Here is a 23,759-nt window from a genome sequence, read left to right as displayed (position 1 = left end):
TTCATTGACTGGAAATTAACTATCAAGACGCTTAAATTTTTGGATAAATTGAACAAATAAATACAATGTTTTTAAGCTGTATTAATATAATTATATACTGTAATTTTTTTGTTCAACAATCCACATTTTATTAGTCAAAATTTATTCTACCCTATTTTTATGCATCATCGAAACAAAAGCGCATTGCAGTGTAGTGATAAGATTTATGGCCAGCTCGGAAACAAAATTATTATGCACCTTCGGCAAGCTGTAAAATAATAGTTTTCAAACTTATCGTCCCACACGCGCGTGCAATATCAATTTAGTATTGGCTGTTTTCATGCAGGATTTACGACTCGAACTGCCAGAGGGTGATAAGTGGTGAACTTTGTCTCATAAATATTCTCGATTTATGGCAATATTTTAATTCAGACAGGCGCACAATGAGACGCAACTTTACACTGATGTGTTTCTTCAAAGCCCCGAGTAATTTCATTCTTATTCAATCAAACAATTTTTCCTCCCAACTTCCAGAAACCACGCGTGCCTTAATATGGAGCATTAATATAACGACGCAGCTCTTTGACGTGGAGATTACAAAGACGATGTTAATATTCACCAACGTTTATCCAGGCGGAGAGCTGCTCTTGACAAAAAAAATCACTTCGCTATCTCCATGCGCGCTCTCGTTATAGCTTTTTAATAAAACTCCCTCGCGACCCACCACGCGATATTGCGCACTCTCTCTACTTTTGCAATAAAAGTACTTTTGCTATCGCGAAGCTTCACTCGCTAGCTCGCTTTTGAAGCTTCGCAACACAATCTCTGATACACTTTTCCCATTCTGGAGTTGCACAATATTGCGATGGCGTCGCATTCATGCAATAGTAATTGCATTAAAGGCTCAAAGGCGGAATCATCAACTTTATCTGTGGGCGAGATAGGGTAATGTAAGACCCAAGAGACTTGTTTCCATATTTTTATTAATAAAAAAATTGTATAATATGCTAGTTAGCAAAGTTTGGTTTAATTTAGTCCCATATGTCCAGTTTGAAAACTCGGGGCAGAAATGAACGGAAACAAATAATTTTTAAGGCATATACAAATAAATAGAATGCATCCATCATAGAGTCTGCCTTGGGAAAATAATATTTAACTTAAAAAATAACTAATTATATTTTTATTTTGTATCTTTTTTATAATTTAGTACTAAATGAAGTTTCATTTACATACTGATCAGCATGAACTAAAATGTAGTGTAACCTCAGTTGGCACATTTTAATTGTTGATCAAAAAATTTAATTAATCTTTAAAATTTAAAACATTTATATGCAATTTTCTTTTTAATCACCTCTTTTTAATTCAAGGAATTAAAATTTAACTTTAAAACCCATTTTCCTTTTAACCTTTTGAAAACTAATTTGCTTTAGCAATCTCGCATAATTATATAAATTGCCTCTCATTTTTTCTCACGTGCAGTGTTTGTTTTATCCTCTCAAGCCGCAGAAAAATCTGCAATGCAAACAACATTCTCCAAGCTCAAACAAGAGTTAATTGCCTTGTTAACAGACTCTCATAACGTCCAATGTTTGTGCTTTGAGCAGATAATTTTTCACTTCTGCTGGGATGAAGTGAGGCAGAGAATGTTTGCCTGAATACACAAAGGTGATTTGGTTCGTTGTTGCCATGGGAAAGTTTCTGTCCAGCTTGTTTCCCAAAGTTGAAATTCGATTTGTCACAATCAACTGCGACGGGACGTTGCACGGTGAGATTCGTACAGAATACCAAGAAAAAGTATACAAAGTGAAACAAGGTATAATACTTTGAGATTCGTCAATCGAAAAGTCTCTTTGGGTGGAAAAAACGTAGTAATTACTGGAGCGTTGGCTTCAAATTTGAATAATTGCCCCTCTTTGGCTAAATCTCCACCGTGAGCGAAAGACGATTTGAATAATTTTCAAAGCGTATTCGTTTTTATGGAAAGCGTTGCTCATCAGCATAATGCGATTTGCATTTTACTTCTGGACATCAAAGAAAATTTGAAATCCTGCCTGCTCTTCTTTCCTTTCCTCACTTTCCGTGAGCTCATGCATTATTACTGTGCGCTCTTCAGCGGCGTACATAAATCAAGAATGTGCTTTCGTGTCACTCCAAACGGCACCGTTTCTCCAACGTCTCGTGAATAATGCGTTTGTGCAGCGGTAATAGACATCCTGTCTGGCCGCATATTATTGATGGAAAAATGGCATGGATACAAAAAAAAAATCATGACCTTATTAAAACTAATACATCCAATTTGTTATTTATATTTTCATCTAGATATTTCCCTTTCTTTACAGGAACAAGTTTTGCCCATTTCAGAATGCAATAAAAATTTATTTCCCAGAGACCTTTGACCAAGTTATTCTGCAACTGCATACACAGTTGTGAATTTAATCAAAATCGTATCACGTGAGACTCAATTTACCTCGGCTTTCCCACAACCGCATGCTCGTCGTGTGGGTGAAAGCAATCTAGTTGCAGATCTTGAGCTCATGTCAGCGTCGCCGCGTTCATTGATTGCCATAAAGGAAGGTTCAGTGTCACATTCACTTGTTGGTCGCTTTTGTTTTTTGTGCCGCTTTAATAAATATTTATTCCTGCCCTATTGGACCCCCCCCCCCCAATTTAAAATAGGAGAATTATTAATTAGAGGTGATTAATTTAGTATACAGATACTTTGCTTCAATTTTTGTTCCAGAGCAAATTTTGAAATTTTTTGAAGCATTAACTTATTAATTTTTCCAATCATTGACATCAAAATCACATTCGAAAATTTAAAAAAAGAAAAATAACAAAAGATTTGTGGATGGACCTGTCTTAAAAAACCGCAGCATCAGATTTTTTTTAAAGCATTTGTCTTGATTAGTCTTCTTTGCTTATTATTAGAAGAAATGATTCTTTTGGAAAAAATTTCATTTCTCTTCTTTAATTTTTTTACGCTGCATAGAGCATGTTAGAAACAGTTCTGATTAGCTGTGTAAAATTGGAATGAAAGAAATTTCAATTCATAAAGACCATGACGAAAATAGACTATTAAAGCAACGTAATCGCAATACGAACAGTCTAATGCGGATAACTTCTGCTCTACATCCATGAATGAACTACCCACGCAATTCACAAGCAACCTGTTTTACTTCCATGAGTTGCCTGGTTGCACAATGCCCATCAATGGGAGTAATTTCAAACTGCTGCAGGCATCTGACGAGAATTCTGTATCGAAAGTAAAGCTGCATAATCTTCATCTCCTTCAATCATTCCTTTGAATGATTAAATTCCCAGAAATCAGTGCCATACTTTCTTTCGAGTGGCATGAAACTCCCTAAGTGGAAACTGGCAAATAAAATGGAGGCAAAAGGTGGGGCCAGGGTAATATGGGAAGGAAATGGGCAGCGTAAACATGTGATTTGTCATTATTTAGGCCAATAAGTGAAATTTCCACGTGCCACGTTAAATTTGTCAATTTAATTGCATTATCAAAGCTTTATTTATTTGAATTAAATTGTTCATTTAAGATACAAAGTTGAACCTGCAAAGAGAGCCAATTTCCACTTTTGGGAGTTTCTTCTCTTAGTAAATTCCGATTTAGAATTTTATTAAGGCTATAAAAATTCCCAAAACTTTTTACGAATTTTCACAAGTTTGTTTTAAAAAACTCAAAAATCTCAAATTGCTCCAAATTACTTAATTTGTAAAAAAAATCGCAGTAAATTTAATATCCTTTTTATTTTATATGACTTATTTCTTCAAAACATATATATTTTGAAGAAAGAAAATTACGCTTTCTTTGGAAATTCCTTCTTTTTTTTTAAACGCCTATTTTCCTTACAATTCCATGGAATGAATACTTGGCAGCAAGGCCGAAATTAAAATTTCTCAGCCGTTAATCAAAGTTAATATTGCTTTAGGGAGTGGAAACGGCGGCACTTTTCCACTACATTTAAGTGCTTGATGCGAGAGGAGCAAAACAAAAAGCGTTGGCTGCTCGTCCTCGGCGACACGAGCAAGGGCAGGCGTCGCTCAAAAATCAACTCTGGCAAAGCAGCGAAACGCTTTTGGTGTCTGGCGGACAATCTACTTAAAGCTGCTGGTTGCGGGGTCGCTTCTTCCTCTCGCTCCTAATGTAATGTGCCTGTTTTGTCTTGAATTTATTAGAGACGGCACTGCAGTACATTATAATATTACGCGCGGCCGAGAGTTTCCCGCTTGGTGCATTAAAACATTAGCGCGATGAAGTCGTTGGAAAATGACCTCGGCGACACCCGCGGAAAAATCGCCGGCTCGATGCTGGCAAAAAAGGAGGCGACTTTTTATTTAATGCGTTTTCCATGTCGCCGTCGGAAAATCCGCCTCGAGCGGCCCGGCATTCGTAAATTTTAAGCGAAAGCAAACGAAACTTTCGTATAATTGGGTTTGACCTGAGGACCTTTGCTCTTTTGCAAACAAATGGTTAAACTGCTGACTTTGATTGGCGGTCGTGCCTTTTGATGGTTCTGGGGTAGTTTTCCTTTCTTGGGAGTTGCGCTGATTTAATATTCGCCGGAGGACGCAACAAAATAAGCTGAACCGCTGCCAAAAGCCAAATGAAAAACTCCTACGCTTTGTGGCAGAAATGGGGTTAGGATTATTTGCGAAAGTGCCGAGAGCCTCGCGACGGTCGAATTATTCTTTTTCGCATTGTGTGCAGCGCGAAAGTTGTCCAACTCGCATCAAATTTCTTATGGCTTCGAAAAGTAAACTTGAGCAGAGAGAGAGTGAAAATTTGGCTCTTGTTCATCGCTGTCGGAGAAAGTTATTGTTTGGTTTTCGCAAAGTGGTTTTGCTACTCGCCGCCTCACATTTTATTTTTGTTTATTTCTGTTTAGTGGACGCAAAGTTCAACTTTATGTGTTTACCAGTATACGAAAGAGGGAGAAGAACCTTGTATACTGCCTAAATAAAACTATCCAAATATCGGAATATATAGTACACATCCACGCCATCCACTAGGTTGAAATTTACGAAAGAGTGAGCTTTTATTTTGCGCATTTTCCTGATAAAATAATAAAATAAATATAAACGTCAAATATTCACATAAAATTCTTACAGTAAAAAAGAAACATATTAATTTACTTTGGGTTTTAACGTAATTTAGCTATAAATTTCATTATATTGTTAAGAACAAGGCTATTGGGTTATAAGCATTATCTATTAACTAAATTTGACATATATATAAAATACATAAAGAATGTACAATTTTGATAGAACATTTTGATGCATATTGAATAATTAAGAAATATAAAATTTTGTTCAGAGATCAGAAAATTTGATAAATTTTTAAAACTTAAGAACATTTTACTCATTAATCTAAAAAAGGCTTATTTAAATTAATTTTAAACATTTACTGTTTTGGTTACTTCTTGTGCTTCTTACAGTTCCTTTCCATTGTATGTTTATGGAGCTCAAGAGCATTGTAAGCAATCATAAGTATCAAAGGGGCTTTGGAGTAATATTCTCTTGACGCAGTTCGCTGCGCACGTCCTTCATTCCACTTTTGTATTTCCTGCGAACAATGCGTCCGTTCAAATCCGTCACCAAGGCTTTTCTTACGGTGACGCAATAAACCCTGCGGCGTCGAATCCATCAAAGTTGGCCAAGAAAACACCATAATTCCTTCCACATGATGACAAGCGCGCCGCTTGTTTCGTCCGCCGCAATTTCCGTCCCGATGGTCAAGCAGAATGGCGGCGCTGGAACGAAAGAACGTGCGGCGCGCGTGCAGCACGTCCCGCACCTTTTGATCTGATTGATTGCGGATACGCACACGATCCCATTCTCACATCATCTCGCGCAGCGACGTTTCGGCACACGCCCGCTTTCGAATGGGTATCATCATCAATATCATCATCATCATCGCCCGAGAAAACCAAGTAATGCATCCTGCACGGCGGTGCTGTGTTGCGGGTTTGCCTACCCAGGTCATTTATCATCGGAAAGCAACAGAGCCTGTCAACACGGGTACCACTCTTCTTTTATTCCGCAAGAATAACAACGGCAAGGTGACACACAAACGCGATTTTGCAGAAAGCCTGCGAAGAGTTTTCGCTATTTTTTTTATATTTTTTTTTTTACTATTATTATTATTCATTTCTTGCATTTGATGAAAGAAAAGAGAGAGCCGTTGTGCGTCCAAGGTCGACGCTGACGTGTTTTGCAAACAGAATTGCCACAGGTTTTGTTTGCTCAGTTGCTGAGGGAAATGTTTGGTTTGGTTCGATTTGCGAAAAGTCTTTGTTTACCTCATAAGTCTGTTCTCTGCCCCTAAATAATTTGCGAACTCAGCTATTGACTTAACAAAAGCACAAAAATAAAAAGCGATCAATCACTTGGCAGTTTAATTTTAGTCTGCGAGCGAATATTTGTGCAAAACCAATAAAACAGCTAAATAAAATTTTGAATACTGCTGTTATCAGCTAAACCATAAAATGCAGCAACACCCGCCGTTGGATACACGCGCGCCTCCCTAGAGCGGTCGGGGTCGAAATTGTTTCACCAACAAAGGCGCGACGAGCTTTTAGCCCGTCCATAAATATTTATTCACAGCAGCTGCTTTGGCATTCACCGCGCGCGTAGAGAGACAAAAAGGAGAGAAAGCAATTCAGCAAATCTGAGCCCAGACGCACATGATCGGGCAATAAAGCCCCGAGGAAATCTGCAGCCCATTTTATTATGCACGTGGTTGACGAAAGAAAGGAAGAGAGAAAGATGTTTTCCGCCGCTTTTCAGCCGGAAAACGCGGCCCGAGCGACAAGTGGAGCACAAATATGGTCAATTTGCTTACAAAATGTTTTCTTTCTCTTGCTCTCCTCGTTACCAGGAACGCGCAAACACAGAGTTGTGTTCATTGTTGTCAGTTTCGTGCTACGGGCGTGCGTGCGCAATTCACACTCTCTCGCCAACTTGCTTTTTATTGAAATGCTCTTTTGTTGTCCTCTCCTGATTGCAATACGTCGCTTTATTGGGAAGGAGAATGCGGCGAAATTGCGGTCTTTCTCTTTTATGAGCTCAAATTGGCGGTACTTAAGGTGGATTGGGCGATTTTTCTTCGCGCGAGGAACCTGTGAATGGCTTGAATTGAATTCTGAAAAGTACCCAACTCGAGAAAGAATGTTTAACGCGAAGCAGTTTGTGATAGAGGGAGTGAGATTAATTTTGTTTAATCACATTTTTTTATTTGAATTTGAATTTTTTGTTTACTAAAATAATATTTAGATAATAACAAATTACAAAAAATATTTGTTTTATAATTGTTGACAAAAATTTTAAGCACTTACTAAATGCTAATACAAATACGTCAATTTTTAATGCCATTACCATTATTATAAAATTTACAAAAATAATTTCTTTACTACATTAAAGTTTCTTTTTACAATTAATTTTTCAAAAAGAATAGTCACTTCTTTTAAGCAACTTGTGTTTAATATTGCTGGATAGCCAAGAAGTCTATTTTGTCCTTTGATTTGCTGGCAATGCTTTTGTAAAATGAGAATTTATTGAATTTAATATATTTATGAATTTTATTTACTCTTAATTAAGGACAAATAATTACTATTATTATCCGTTGTGACAAATTCAATTATCCTCTTAAGGAAACTGGTGTCTTTACTTTTCGTGCGAAATTTAACATTATACATAATTGAACACCCTGTTTTTCATTTTTTTTCCACATATCACAAGCACCGTCAGCACACGTGTCTAATTACAGCTGCTGTAAAATTGAGGTTGTCGTTAAGCAACAGCCTCCGATGCATTTGTTCGTCGAATTAAAGGGTATCCAGTACATAGTGTACGCAGGAATTTAATTATGCATGGTTATCCTTAAGCGTGGCACAATAATGCTCCGGCAGCAGTTATATAAAAATGCAGCTTAAGGAGTCCACGTGTATTGCGACGTTAAAAACAGCTCTAATTGTTATTAGCAGCGGTGGTGCGGCGGCTTTCAGAAGGCAGCAGCGTCGGTGCGCATTTTGAGCTCTTCAGCCAAAAGCTAAGTGCCGCCGCGCAATAAAATGAAAAAAGCCACCGTTCTTTTTATGCCTCGACCGAGCGCTTTTGCGAACAATTACGGGCGTATTTCGCAATTCTGCTGCAGCAGAAGGTGCATTTATTTTTCATCAAATAATTCCCCTGGAGACAGCCGCCTCAATGACAATGAACAATGAAGGTGGAACACAGAAAATCCTCAATCAATAATAAATTATGTTGGCTTTGTAATATCAGCAATGCTAATAATATTCAAGACAAGAATTTTTTTCAATCACTAAGCAATTATTTTTATAATGTTCCTTACAATTACATTGGTATTTCTGTGTACAATTTGCAAAAGTTTAGTATCACCACAGAAATATTTTTTTATGATTTAGTTAAATGGCTTTTTTATTTATTACAATCTAACTTGTCGCCAGTGCAGTTTAAATTCCAACTTTTACATCTGATGAAATTAAGGATTTCAATATTACACCTCTCTGCTTATTTGAAATAGAGGGATATCCTTTAATTAAAAAATTCTTTTAACCTTTCACCTTTTTGGTCAAAAGCAGTTTCATCTCAACAAAGCTGGTCGCGGCTCAAAGGAATGGCACGCACATTACTCATTGTCAGCCTGCGATATAATTACGTACATGCCATTCCAATATCGCAATGAGGAAAAACGTGGGTGTGCGTGACACCTTCAAAGCCATTTGACGTTAATGCTGGTACAAAAGGCCCACTTTTTCACGCTATTTATCAAAGGATTTTCAATATTTCATTCAAGAAATTTATTTAGATTTTCCTCTCTTTTTTTTAATTACTAAAAATAAATTATATCAATCGTTCTAATATTTTCTTAAACAAATTTATTTCGCCGATGTGTGTTTTCAATTAAAATAAACAGACAAAAATAAACACATTACAATTTCGTCGGCTACGCGGCCAAATGGCCGATCTGGTAAATACCCCTGTGGGGAAAATGGCTAGTAGCCACTTTCCCCGTTGGGGAAAATGGCAGATGAGCCTTTTTTTAAATTTTACAGGAGAAGCAAAAAACTGATTATCTGCTCCAATTTTCAATGTTCAGATTTCAAAATTTGAACCAAAGTTCAGCATGTTATTGCAGATAATTTGGTAGACTTAATTTTCTTTTAAACCTTAATATACAACTGTTGTAAGAAATTTAAAGGGAAGTAACTCCACACTGAAAGAGGAAAACGTGCAATACAATCGAAATTAAACCACTTATGCGATTATTTCTTGCTTTTCTTTGTTCAATTTAACTTAAAAATAATATTTTATAATATAATTTTATTTTAATTCATCTTTTTTTATAAAATTTTTATTATTTTATTTTATTTAAATTAATTTAAATTTTATTCTTTTATTTGCACAATAGTAAACAATTTTGGCATTAAAAGCATTTATTTTATTTCACATGACCCGGCGTCACTTCTAGTTATAATCTCATGAATAGTTTTTCTGATATTTACTATAAATTGCAATAAATTAGTAAAGTAAAATCTAGCTCGTATACAACATAAAGCTTCTGGTTGCATGTCAAATATTTTAATAAATAAATCTATATTTTACTATTTATTTAATTTTAAAATTATATCAATTTTAAAGAATTATTTGCATTATCACGCAAAATGCATGAAAAAGCTGTCACTTTGGAATACAATATTGACGAAACTACAGCTTATTCTGATATTTTACTTCTTACTTAATGTTAGGTATTTTATTAAATTTATTAAAATTTTATTTTTTTATTTTTTACATTTTCGATATTTTCATTATTTTTAACATTTATTGCATTTAAAACAATTTTGGCATTATTCAGCAAGCGGGAATGCTGCCTGCTTGCCTGTAGGGGGGCGTGGCACTGCCTTACTTTTGCTCCCTGAACTCGCGATAATGAGACATCTACCGAGAAAGTTGATACTTTTATGGTTATTTCTGACGCAGATTTTTACACTGAATGCATTGGAACAATAAAAAAAATTTGTCCGGAAATGCTCATCTGCCATTTTCCCCAACGGGGAAAGTGGCTACTAGCCATTTTCCCCACAGGGGTAATTACCAGATCGGCCATTTGGCCGCGTAGCCGACGATTTATATTCCAACATCTGCCAGCAAATACAAACTTTGGCGTGAAGCTCCAAGCGATGACAAAATTTGCAAACAAATAATGTGATAATCCAATTCAGCCCACAGCTATTCTCAAATATTGCGCTCTCGCAATAGAATCAGACAAAACCTGCGCACTCCATGACAGAGACACAGATTCGACCGTAGCAGCTAATTCGCCCTACCCGTTGTTAATTGTTTTGAGCGTCATCGGCAGGCAGGCAAATCAGATCAAGCAAATAAGGGCTCGTTTAATTTTACGGCACAGACAGAAAGCAGAAACGGTTCAATTCAATCTGTGCCATCGTTCTTGAGCGTACCAATAAATTTAAATGATGGATGACGACGATATAGCTGCTGGCCAAACACATTTTATTTTATGAAGCAGTAGAATTTCTGGTTCATTAGAGAGGAAGAAATAATCTGCATTGCGAGTTGTGCAGGGCGTGTTTCTATTATTAAATTGAGTTGATTCACAAGAGAGACTACTCGTGCATGAAAATAATAGTTCACTTGATTCAACAATCATAATTATTGCTGTATTGATCAGCAGAAGAAGTAAGAAGCTAGATACAAATATGTTTGATTTGTATCGATGTACAATTTTCTCCATATTCTATTATAAATAATCATTTTAAATAATCATTTATTATTATTAAAATTAGAATATATTAACATAGTACTAGATCTTTGTTTTAAAATTGACACCAATACCAAAGTTAATGTCCTCTTAGCGTTATTTTAGCATAGAACAATAAAAATAAATGAATTAACTACCCAAAATGCCTTTTCTGCTCATTAACACTTTGTTTTTGGAGTGAGGGGTCAACTTCAAATTTATTTTCTTCTATCCATGTTTTTGTACCACAGGTTTTTTTATTTCCAAATTTTTACTTTGATCAAAATTTTGCAAGCAAATACATAAATATTCAGCCAAAATTTTTCTCAATTTTTGAAAATTATATTTTTACTTTTGTTGGTTTAATCAAAAGCATTTTTTTCTAAACCTCCATTTATTATACAAACGCAATATTTCCATCGGTTCACATCTACTTCAATAGCAGAATCAAGAAAAATAAGGCTGGCAAACTGAATTAACAGAAGTGCAGAGCGCACTAATGGACAAACAGTACGCTGTTGCTACGGCAATAAAAGATAAGTGCATTGAATTCGAAGCCACACATAATACTTCTTTCACTCAGTTGAACAAAATAAAAACCGCGCCGTGGATTGTAGATGGGGAAACTTTTAACAGAAATAAGATCTTCCTTGCACCAGGAAAAAGGTGCAAAAAGTAAATGATTTTTCCTTTGGAGGAGCTAGTGCGGAATTAAATTTTCTTGTAGCTCAGACAATTTTGCTCGGGCTTCGCTTTGTGCTTAAAATATCAGTTTCACGTAAAATTTTCACAAAGACGAAACATCAAAGCAAGCAATCTTTTTCACACCAGCAATAGTAAGGAACAGGAAAGTCTCGGATAAATAATTTATCTTTTTTGGTGCCTCCTAGGATATTTCATTCCCAGCCATAAAGAAATTTATGAAAATTAATAAATATTTCTCTTTTCTTTGTTGCAGACTCTAATATTCACTTGAAAGACGAGCCGCTTCGGCTGAGGTGAGTGCCTTTAGATAGCGCCCCAATTAGATAAAGGAAATCCAATTATGCATAGAAATTGGATTAAATATGGCCGAAAGTAAGCTGGGGGAAATCTGATTTTTCCTGCTAGACAGATATCCGAGAAAGCATTTTGGAGCCCATAATTTTAATTAAGAAAGGATCAATTTACGCCTCCACTATTTAACCAAGCCAGGGTATGGAACAAAATAAAAATCTCCTCATTAATTTAAATTTGCATTAAATCTAAGCTTACCATTATAAATCACTGCACGAAATTTAAGACCTTTATTAAATTTTCCGGCATCCGAAGCCTAATCCGTTTTGATCAGAATCAGCGGGCGTGTTTGTGCCAAATTTTTCGCATCACTTAAACAATAACAATGGCGCTGTGCCATGATGAAGGAGTGTTTTGCGATCATTAAGCGCGCCATCGCCAGCGATGAAATCTTGTGTCATTTTAAGGACGCCAGTGACAGGCATGACTTTTTCTCCACGACTTTTCTTTTTTAATGAACAGCTCGCGTGCGTTGATAGACACAGGATGTGACGTAAACGAGCTTGCAGATAGGAGAGGGCCAAAACAGAGGGGACAGGAGAGCTTTTTATATATTCGATGATGGTGCATGATCACGGAATTTGGTTTTTAAATTACATTTTTTTCCAAAGAGCCCTTCAATTAAACGCTGTATATAATTTCTCATAATATAATTTATTTACTAAAAAAAAGACTTGCAAACATCACATAATTTGTAGCATCATTTCCATCTAATTCGTAAATTTAACAAAAAAAAAATATATATATACATTATTTATTTATATTGGCCAATATAGAAAAAAAATTTCAAATAGCAATTTTTTTCTATACCACTGTTTATTTTGCTTGTGGCTTCAAGATGTCTCTGTGAGTAGAAACCAGGCAAGTCTCTTGCTATGACAGTGTGTGATAGATTTGGTTCGTAATTTGATAAAAACTCGTCTGTCACCAACGATGAAGAGGCTCGGGCTCTGGACAGCCCTCTCGGCAATTCTGTCTCCCACTCAAAGTGAGATAAATCGATGTGAAAACGAAATTGAAATTTACGACTTCCAAACTCGATAATTCCCCCGAAAAGCGCACATTTACAGCCAACTATGTGCACAAAACCGATTGGGATGAGTTTGATTGCTAAATTTTTTCATTCAGGCAATACTTTTGCACTTAAACGGGAAAAATGAATTAAAAAGATTTCAGCAGGAAATCCTTTTTGCGATTTTTCGTACGCTTATAATTAGGATATAAAATTTCAAATAAAAAGTATTTTAGATTTTATTATTAATAATAAAATCAAAAACAATAATTATTATTATTATTTTTAATTTCAGTTCCAAAAATAGCTGAATCAAGCACAGAGTTCTACTGCAATCCTCTCTTCTTTTAACTGAACTTCACTTCGTTATTGGAACTCACCACACCACAATTATTGTATTGTAAAGGCGATTTTCTATTGAACGAGGAAAGATCGTCAATAAAATATTGCCCTCAATAACACTTCAATGCGAGAAATGACGTTAAATCTACTGCGCGTTTGATGAAAAATCTTTTCTTGGCAGAAAAGCATGCGGAGACCATTACGCTTTTTTATTAATAATTTTTGCTATCTCAATTAAAGAACTGGCATTTCTCGAGCGCAATCTGATGGCAGCAGGTGCACTTTTTATTCGACTGGTGCAATTCAGAATGGGTGAGGTCGGCTTTAGAGAATTGTAATTTCACAATAGAATAACATTGTGAAAATCTGCTCAATAGGAATAGCAGGAAAAAGTTTGCATCATGTTGATTTCTCCCGTGCAAATGTTGCTCCACCCCTTGGGTAAGCGCAACAGTTTCTCCTCAGTTACACCTGAATTTCAAAATCAAACTCATTGCATAATTCTGCTCAAAGTTTATACGGAATTTGCTTAACAGAGCCTACAGCAAAATTGAAACAAATATTCCAAACCGACGGCTCTATTTTCCTTCTCCCAAGCTGGTGTAGCAAACAAATGGGGGGTGTTTAGTGTTGAGGTACAGTCTGTGCCGCCGCTGGGCGGGTTGCATGTTGTTTCAGAATTAATTAGAGAACTTCCTCTTCGCCGGCTAATCAGCAGACACGGAAAGTCGGTGCAGACCTGCCCCAGCACTCAGCACTCAGGTCCACTAATGAATTAATAGCCAGGATTCAATGTTCTTATTTCGCTAGAGCAAAACATTGCCTTTCACCTCACTTTCTATTATGAACTCCAGGCCTTTATTTCGCATTCTTTAACGATGTGCGTCACGAATGCGAATTTCCTGCTCCTGGATTCAAATTATACCTGCTGTCTTTTTGAGGCAAACGAAACGGTTGAAATGAAACTCCAGCTAAAAGGCATTGTGATACTTTCACTGAGCTTGATTAAATTTCCCAGAATTGAAGAGTTTGTAAACGTATATTTTGCGACAAATGGAAAAAGTTTCCTTTTTTCATAAAATTTGAATAAAAAAAGCAATGAAGCTTTTTCAAAAGCGCCTGGTTTTGTAAGACTTATGCAACGGGCTCGACTCCCTCGCCAGGCACGTTGCCTAACTCCTCAAAAAGCAGCAGGATAAAAGAGACGCCGGATTTCCTTTTTCGAAATTCCGCGACGGAAATTCACTGTGCGGGTGGGGATTAAGTAATTAGGTGAACGGTGGAGAGCAGGGGAGAACGTTAAACTCACTTTGGAACTTTTAATTCAGTCCGCTAAATCCGTTGAAAGGGATTTAAAAATAAATCCCTTACGGACACCCAAGCATATATTATCTTTATTAAAAATGGATTTGCATTCCCTGCGGTTAAATAAATCGCACGTCCTTCGTTGTTTGAATGGAATTCATAATTTGCGTCAGTTCACGCGATAAAATAACGTTCACGTCCAACTCGTTCGTCACGATAACTAAAGTAACGAGGCCACCCACGTGTTTGTGTCTCCCTCTGCGGTGTCTGGCGCGATGTTTGATTGCATGCGCCACGTGCGAGACTGCTGCTTGCATAACGAGCGCACTTACATCATTCGAATCAGAAATGCGCAGCAGTTGAAATGCAAAGCAGAGGCACGTTTGTATTGTGTGTTGTAATTACTTTCGCGGGAGAGCAGAGTCGTGTGTGGCACCACCTGAATTAAAAGTGGAAATTACGACGCCGTCCTCATTTTTGTAATTTTCCAGTCGCCGCCGCCGCCGCCGCCAGCAACGTCAATGGTGCCACAGGGTGGTGCGAGGTCAACAGTCACGCCAGGCGCAATTATTTAATTAATCAATCCGGTGGGAATCGCGACATTAGAACTAGTGTTGCACCACATCAGTTCCATTTAGCTTCATTAACTCAACCCACAAGTCCACATTTCACTTATCGCGACGCAAACTCGGCCTCAAAGGGAGTCGTTCCTGTGAAAAGAAGCTGGAAATAGTTTTCAGTTCCAAGAGTTCCAAATAACTTTATTTTTAATTAACTCGTTATTTATAAATACGTAGCTTTTATATATATTTGCATGTCATCAGCAGAACGAGGAAAAGTCTTATTTTAAGTGTTGATAGGAAATTCGTGGAAAACGATTATCCTTTGAGGCACGTACACTTTGAACCTACTTAGTGATGATTGATTGCACCAAATACACACACTCGCACGCCGTCTTCTATTGAAGCAAAGTAGAAAAGCAGTCGGACGGAATTGAGCTTTGGAAAGGAAAAGCTCACGTCTGCTACAGAAAGAGCGGCAGTAAATCGGAAGGGTGTGGAATTAGATTATGGCACTCGCAATGGATGTGTCTTTCGGTTGTTTGAAATTCTCAGAACGATAAAAGTTGCAAAAAAAACTGAAGAGCTTTTAGAAAATGTTTTAAACCGTGTCAATTCTTTTGAGCTTCTATTATTTTTTCAAACTAGTAATATAAAGAAGAAAATTTATCAAATTTAAAAAAAAATCGAGGTATACAAAAAAGCAAGTGTGAAAATTTCTTTTGTCTCAAATAGAAGAAATGAAATGAGGAAGGGAGGGAGGCGTCTCCGTTACAAATTGAACTAAATTTGCCAGCGCTTGCCGGAAAAGGAGACGACGGGTCGAGGGTGTGAGACGCAGCAGACGCAGCGTGTGTGAGTGTGCGAGCGCTCGATGTACATAACACCCCCCGCGATGCCTCGTCTGATAATAGCAAATTGAAGACGCGCCTCTCGGGAGGGATGAAAAACACTCGCTCCTTTCGCAGCTTGATCTCGACAGATTGCGAAAGCGACGAGATGCAGGCCTGTGTCTGTCTGTCACTCAAACGCCCTACCCGAGGACAAAAAAAAAACGAGCAAAGGAGGCAGGGAAATTTACGACGAAATCACTTGCATTATTGATGACGGCGATCGCAAATGAATGCGCGTCAAGTGACACCTTGCAGCACCAAAGAGCGATGCTCGCCAACGACCTACGTGGCCGACCAGCTATTTTTCAGCTGTTGCAATTGGACGGCGATGAATGGGCTGATTTCCTTTTTATTGATATTGATTTTCAACTTGCACTATCAGGGCCAATAAGCTCTGTTTTGCAGCCGACTAAATCATTCTTGAAATATAAACAGCTAATTTTAATAAATCTCCAATTATGGCCAGCAATAACTAAATTCTTATTTCCTTTTTTTTTTAAGTTTTTTATTAATTCAATTTTTTTAAGAAAGACTTAGCCCCGTTAATTGTGGTTACGCTTTTTTTTTGTCATTTTCTTTTTTTAGTTAAACAATTAAAAATTTTTTTTTAAAGGCAGAGTTCCGCTAATTTAAAGTTATACTTTATACTTTTTTTAACAATTTTAATTTTTATTAAGGACATAACTAATTGTGGTAGAAATTTTTTTGTAATTAACATTATAGCCCGTTTTTGCAAGTTTTTGTTTTTAATCATTTTTGGTGCTCTCAATATTTTATTTCCATTTTAAAATTCTACATTTTTTTTGTGCGAATTTTTACTAAACGATATACTTATTTCTTTATTTTCCATTGAAATATTTCCACATTTTTAATTTAACAGACCACAGTTATGAATTGCAAAATAAAAGTTGTTCAGCCGTGCCGTATTATTTAAAAAAAAAAAGGCTGTGGAAAAGCCTGTGCACTGATGAGCAACACAGCCCACGTATTTTTATACTGATCCTCTGCGCTGATTGATGGATGGATTCAGTGATGCCGCTGTCTGCCTGTCGAACCAATCTTTTTCCACTGAATGACAAAACTGCCGTGATCTATTTATTTATTATGCAGGACTCGTGTTTATTTGTGGTGCCCACATACAAGCAGCAAAAACAACAATTTGAACGCGCCAGTAGCAACAAGCTTTTTCCTGTTTTATTTATCCACGTCGTTTATCCCGACAAAAGAGTAAAATACATAAAAACATAGTTGTGTAGCAATCCAACAAAGAAGTTTTGAAATAATGTTTCCATAGCAAAAAAAAATATAATATTGATAAATTTGTATTCTTGTTTAAAAAATTTCACTTTATTGCAGCGAAGTGAGCAAATTCTATATCTGCAGGTGCGGTACTGGAAAAGAAACTTTGATTACGAATTTTCCAGATTAGCAGACCCTCACCGCATCGGAAACCTTTGGCTCACTCGCCGTACAGACCGGAAAGCATAACATGCATGAAACATGCACGCCCTTCTAATCGAATCTCTCGCCACTTTGCGACCGCAATTCAGAACCGCAATTTGCTCGTTACATATCCCTTGACCTTTTCGCCTCCCATTTCCGTTTTGGCATGCGGAAGTTTACGTCCTGTTTTCCACCAAAAGGGTTGCTGAATATAGTGTGTAGGGTAGGGTAAGGTGGGGTGAACAAAGTTTTTTAACTTGACCCAGACACAAACTCGCAATCTAATTTGCATGTAAATGCAAAAAAGCAGTACTAAAATGCGCTTTGAAAATCGGCAAAATGAATAATCTCTCCTTGGTGCTCTGAAATGAAAGCTGCCGTGTAGCAATTAAAACCATATATTTTAATGGTGCTGGCGTGGAAAGCAGCCGCTCTGGAAATTGTGATTTCCGCGCTGAATGACCATTCGCTAATCCACCCATGTCATGAAAAATCGCCCACACCAGAGGATGCCGTGGTTTGATTGGCTCTTAAAATTCATACTAATTCTGACTGCCATTAAAGGTAAATATCCACTGGCGCTGATTCACTGAAATTAATTTCGATTTTGAATTTGTTGTTTTTTGCGATTACTGCCAATGTGCTTTAGAGCAGAGAGTTTCATGCCTGAGTAACTCGGGTATAAAACTTTCTGCCGAGTTTTATTAATGTTTGAATTTCCTTGAAACCCAATGCCGACCACATTTAATTGTGGTTGTGCTGACGGAACATTTTGTTCCAGTTTCCTTTATCGAGGCAAAGAAACAAAAAGGGAAACAAAATTATTCCGATCGTGCGAAACAGAAGGGAAGATTTATGAGCGCCATTAATAACGCTGAACACGCTCCGGTGTGAAAATGATCAAAACCTCTCTGCGGCAGTGTTTCCCAAACGAACCCTCTCTCGGTGACAAAATAAAGGACGAGTGAAATAACGCCTTGTGCAAAGCCCGCGTCTGCAAAATAATGTAAATCGTTCGTATTTTATTTTGCAGACGGCGAACGTGCAAGACTTTGCAGAGCCCCTCTGTAAGAACGGGATTTGCATGAAAAGCGAGGGTGGCTGCTAAATTTAAATTGAATAACGCACCTGGCGTACATTTAGAGGCTGATGCTCTATTGATGAGGCTGGCTCTGTATTCGCGCTCACTAATTAGCAGCCTTAATTTGCATATCAATGCCGAAATTAACATGGGCGTAAATTTGATGATTCAATCACGCACTGAAATAGAAACTGACCAATTATTGCAATCTTTTGATTCTACCAAAACAAAATTACGGAATTACCCAAAATTTCAATTAGCTCTGTCAACAAATTGTGCTCAGCGTTTTATTTCATCGTTCAGATTGAACAGTATTAATTATTGCAATCAATCACAGCGGGAGATTAAAACAAACAACACCGCTCCACTTAGAGTTCAAACCTCTCATTATAATGGGCAGCGAGCTGCAATTCAATCCATTATGTAATTGACGTTGATTGATATGGAAATAATGCTATTGGCTTTAGCTCCGCTTTCGAGTGCATTTGCGTGTGAATTTTTATGCCTGACTTGTCTTTCCGCAAAGGGGTATAGAAGCAAAAGTGACGTCTTTGTTATCAACAGGATCAATTAGTTTTTCTATTAAATAATAAAAAAAATAATAACTTGAAATAAATCCACGTCTAAATTTGATAAATGGGTGGCAGAGTAAAAAATATATTTAGAAAATTTATTATTTAAAAATTAGCAAGATTAAAATTGAGTGTAGAGAAAATAAATATTTTCGTCTCTTAGCAGCACATTTTCCTGGAACCCTGAAAAGCATACACAAAGTTGAAAGTAAAGAAGCTGAAAAAAAATGCTCATTGAAAATTAAAGACGTCCTAGGAAAGTTGCAATTTGCGCAACGTGGGAAGATGTTTTCCAGCCGAAACCATTTTTCCGGCTAAATCAGATTAGAAAGAGGTGTGGTATGTTTTCTGGCAGAGCGTCCTGCTCTTTTCCACGCGTTTCCACCTCGATCGGGCCGAGGGCGAAAGAAAGGCCTTTGTGCGAAGAGGTGCGGCCGGCCGTCGCTTCTTCCGTCATTTACAACTTGGCGAGGGGATTCCTCCTCGCACAACGTAACGGCCGACCGAGAAAGGCCAATAATAAATCACCTAGAGCGAGGAGTAATAAAAAATCGAGGCCTCGCCTACATAAATTTCCTCCAATTTAGAGTCACTTTGGTGAGAGAGAGCTGGACCCAGCAGCTTTTACTTCTTGCCGCCTGATAATCTATGAATCGCACCCCGACCCCGCCCGCAACTTCCTTTTAAGCGTTTTCCACAGCAAGAACTCGGCTCTGGTGCATCAGTATGAATATTTACCGCACTCTGCTCTTTATTCTTGCTAACTGGATTACTTTGCTCATTTGCATGATAAAAACGACTGAGGTTGGTCGGGAAATATGAGCCGCTGTTGCGAACTCTTGCAAAAAAAGCGCATTCTGCACATCGTAAAGCTGCGCGCCGCGGGAACGGATTCCGGAGAAGTTGCCGTGGAAAATGGGAAACATGCACAAAACTTGGGAAAAGAGATTACGTTGGGCAAAGAACTCGGAGAAGAAAAGACCTTGCTCCTCCTTCGGCGCGTTTCAAGAGATCAACCGTTTAGATACTCTTGCCTTTTTGATGCGATTTCTGTTTAGCTTCTGAATATGTAAAAATAAAAGTGTCTTTTCAAGTCAAGATCAATTTTTCTTCCCCCCGGAAAATAGTCTCATTGCCTTTTCTCTGCTTACGGCTTCTTGATCGCGGATAAGAAACGCGCTCAAGGGTTTTGTCTGTTGTGAAAAATCAACTTTTCCAACAGATGCTGAAGTTCAAAGGTTTCTTTGAATATTTCTTCGCCCTTCAGTATTTGCAGAATAAATCTAAGATAAGTTGATCAGAAAGCTGAAGCTGTAAAGGAAATATTGTTGATCTCAAATTTTAGCTTTCCATTAGCTAAGATAAACAAACAGAAAATTGAAAGTTATCACTTGAGGTGGATCTGAAGAAAAATTGAAAGTGAGTTCCTTGATGCAAAAACAGAAAACATTGAACTTTCTCAATCCTTTTTTGTGTTTGTGTTATAACTTTAAGAATCAGTTTCAACTATTGCGTATTAAAGTTTCAATTTTATTATGTCATAGTTAAAAAATGGATGATATTAGGAATCGTTTGAAATTTTTGAAGAAAAAAATTAATTTTTAGATTAAAAAAATATATAATATTTGATCTTTGGATAATTTTTGCTGTTAAAATTAAAAAAAAAATCTTTTACAGTTTCACCGTCAATATTTCATGGGCCTCATGGCACTTAATTATTATATATTTAGAAAATATTAAATTATACTAACTAAAAAATAGCAAAATGGCCAAATTTTGAAATTAATTTATATTACTAAAAAACGAGCAATAAATTGCATTATTTTATTAATGATCAATAAGGTCAAAGGGTTAATGTTAGGTTTATATGAAATTATTTCTTAATGAATTAATTACAATCGCATAACATTGATTCAAAAGCCACAAAAGTGATTCATTATGTAACTTTCAAGTCTGCAATTGACCTGGCTTCTCTTGATATATCTGTTCCAATCAATACTTTCTATGTTGGTATTCTAGTCACAATTGAACCAAATCAACACGCGACAATGGAAAAATGTTGCTGAGCTTCCTATGGTTTTCCCAAACCCAACGCACACTGGCGCAAACAACTCTGATTCAGTTTTCGCTAATTAAATTTAGAAGGGCGCCTTCGTACAGCAATAAATTTGATCTGTTGATTGCGCCAACACGCACGTCAGCTCGTAATTAACATTCTGATTAGCCAGCGGCGGCGCTAATTGATATCCGACTTGATTAATTTTCGCCTCAAAGTCAACAACGAGCCCGCCAGTCTGCCTGGAAAAGAGCGTCAAAGCAAACACCGTGCAACAAAACACCAGCACCAAAAATCACTTGACGTCTCTGCGTGTTGGCATTCATTTGCATGAGGGGCGCAGTCAAAGGGGCGCCGTATAATTAACGATCAAATAGCCTCCGCCCTTGTTACTCCCAACGGAGACCTTGAACCCTGACCCGCCTGGCGCCAAGTACTGTTGTAGCTTGATTAGTCGTTTTCATTGATCAATGGAAATTAGAGAACATTCCATATTATATTTAATTTGCCATCCTCTGCAAGAACTCCTCATTTTAAAATTAGTCTTTTTAAAGTACTGTCAGTTTTTATAAATGTATTTATTAATTAATTTATCTATGAAGCAATATTTATTTGTTTGTATATTTATATATTACGCATTCGCATGAAACACAGGCATGAAAATATAAAAATAAATATAATTAAAACTGTTCAGATAAGCCAAAAATTAATATTTTAGCGATAAGTGAAGAAATGACGAAATTCAATGAAGGGGTAAGAGACCCTTCGGCGCAGTGAAGCGTAATTAAAACAGTAATCATTGTTACTCGAGTGCGTGTTGTTTTCACACTAAATTAACGCTAATGGCGGGCGGGTGCGTTTTACGAGGCTGTCCGACAGGGAAAAGGAGGTGCCTAAATCTGGTCCGAGAGAGCGAGCACCCTTAAATGTGTGCGCGCGTCCTGGCAGCAGCCGGCACCGAGCACACGACCGACCGGTGTCACATTTATTCTCGACTGGGTCCGCATGAATAATGAATTTTGATGTCGGATCACTCCAACATCATTATTCTCGGGGCGACGTCGCTTGAGAGGCTGTGTCTGTTCGCAAACTGACTTTCGCCGCCGAGCGCTGTCCGAATGCGATATAAGAGCCGGGCCGGAATCACGAACAGATTCAGCATTCGTATCTCGCAGAAAACACCCCCGAGTGTTCTTTTTTTATTATTCCGTCGCAGGAATTTTAGATGTTGAGTAACAATCTCGCCAACCCAGCATGAAAATCGTTTTTGGATGCGCCTATGCAGAGAAAAATATTTGCAATACTAAATAATGATATAATGACGAAAGTAAAATCACGTTACTTGCCAATTTATAATTGTTGTTCAGCCTATAAGCTCTCAATTTTTATGACGAATTAATAATTTAAAACAGATAAACCCGTGTACACAACAAAGGAGATTAAAAATATGTACCACAGAAAAATGACATTAAATTTTTCTATTTTTGTGCATACTAAATAAGCAAATTGAGTGAGCAATATTTAAAACATTTTTGTGTGGAAACGGCTAATTCCCATTGGAGGGGCAAAGTTTTACTTGGATTTCACGTCACGAAAGAGGGAAAAACGGTCAGAGCCTACCTCCTCTCGCTGGCAGCCGCTGCTACCTTGAGTGTGCGCACTAATTTGGGGTGTAGATGGCTAGGTAGGGATGCTATCATTCATTGTTGGGCCAGATCCAGTCTCGTGCGGTCCACTGAGGTGCGCACAGCTCGACCGCAGCATTGTCGTTTATAAATCAACTGAGCCATCAGCGAGAAGCAAGGAGGAGCAAACAGCTCTTTACTGATAGAGCACTTGGGCAGGTCTGACTCTTACAGATTTTTTATTTAACGTCTTTGACATTTATTGCCATTCATTTCAATGGGAGCGAAGTGCAACGATCAGAACCTAGATGCGATGCTTGCAATCTTTGAATGACGTTTTAAAAGCGTTATGCAACCTGCCCGACGCTGGTGTCCAGAAGGCTGCATAATTTCTTTTCATCTAGTTACAATTTTATTTTATTCTTAAATCATCTCGGAACATAAATCATTTTTCATAATAATCATTTTTGGCGGAACCGTTACTATGTAAGCATTTCAACATTCTTACTTTAAATCTTATCAATCGTTATCACGTTGTAATTAACAATCAAGAATAATTCCAAAAATACATTCCAGTAGCAATAAAAAACCCGGAGCTCAACATGCTACACTCTTGCAACACGTTCGTAATTATTTCCTAGCAGCTCGTTTCGCCATTCAGGACTTGTCGCTGCGGTCTGTTCATGCTTCACGCGAACCCATTTACTTAGGCTCAATTATTGTCGTGCATGTGGGTATCTTAAAAACCTGTATGTGAAATAATAAATATAGCAATCCTATTAGTCTGAATAATAGAACAGTTTTGAAACTTTTTTATCTTTGTAAACATCTTTTTCGCCAAAATGTGAAACGCAGTTTCCTACAAATGCAAAGTTAATGGGTACGCAAATTACCACGGATGTTATTAGGTCAGAAAAACACGTGATTTTTAAACTAGCGAGTATTTTCAATTCACGTCAGAATTACCGCTCAACGGGGCAAATTAATTAATCGCTTTTGTTATCGATAATTATGTTTAGATCAGTTTTCGTGACTGA

General features: G+C 37.3%; 1 protein-coding gene across 4 annotated transcripts in view; it reads left to right on the top strand.

The window, feature by feature from the left end:
- Window positions 1-23,759, top strand: part of LOC132201788 (somatostatin receptor type 2-like) — an 83,463-nt gene that overhangs the window by 55,279 nt on the left and 4,425 nt on the right. For 2 of the 4 annotated variants that reach the window (XM_059628261.1, XM_059628259.1), the window contains one exon: window positions 11,736-11,775. The exons of 1 other annotated variant lie outside the window; for it this stretch is intronic. The gene's annotated coding sequence lies outside the window, so the exon portion shown is untranslated. Of the gene's footprint in view, window positions 1-11,735; window positions 11,776-22,807; window positions 22,942-23,759 lie in introns of those variants that run through there. One more of the 4 variants, XM_059628262.1, reaches the window with a different exon arrangement.

Source organism: Neocloeon triangulifer, unplaced genomic scaffold, assembly GCF_031216515.1.
Source record: "Neocloeon triangulifer isolate White Clay Creek 2 clone unplaced genomic scaffold, ASM3121651v1 ptg000014l, whole genome shotgun sequence".
Classification (NCBI taxonomy): domain Eukaryota; kingdom Metazoa; phylum Arthropoda; class Insecta; order Ephemeroptera; family Baetidae; genus Neocloeon; species Neocloeon triangulifer.
Note: the sequence above shows the minus strand (reverse complement) of the source record. Positions and strands in the feature narration are given on the sequence as shown.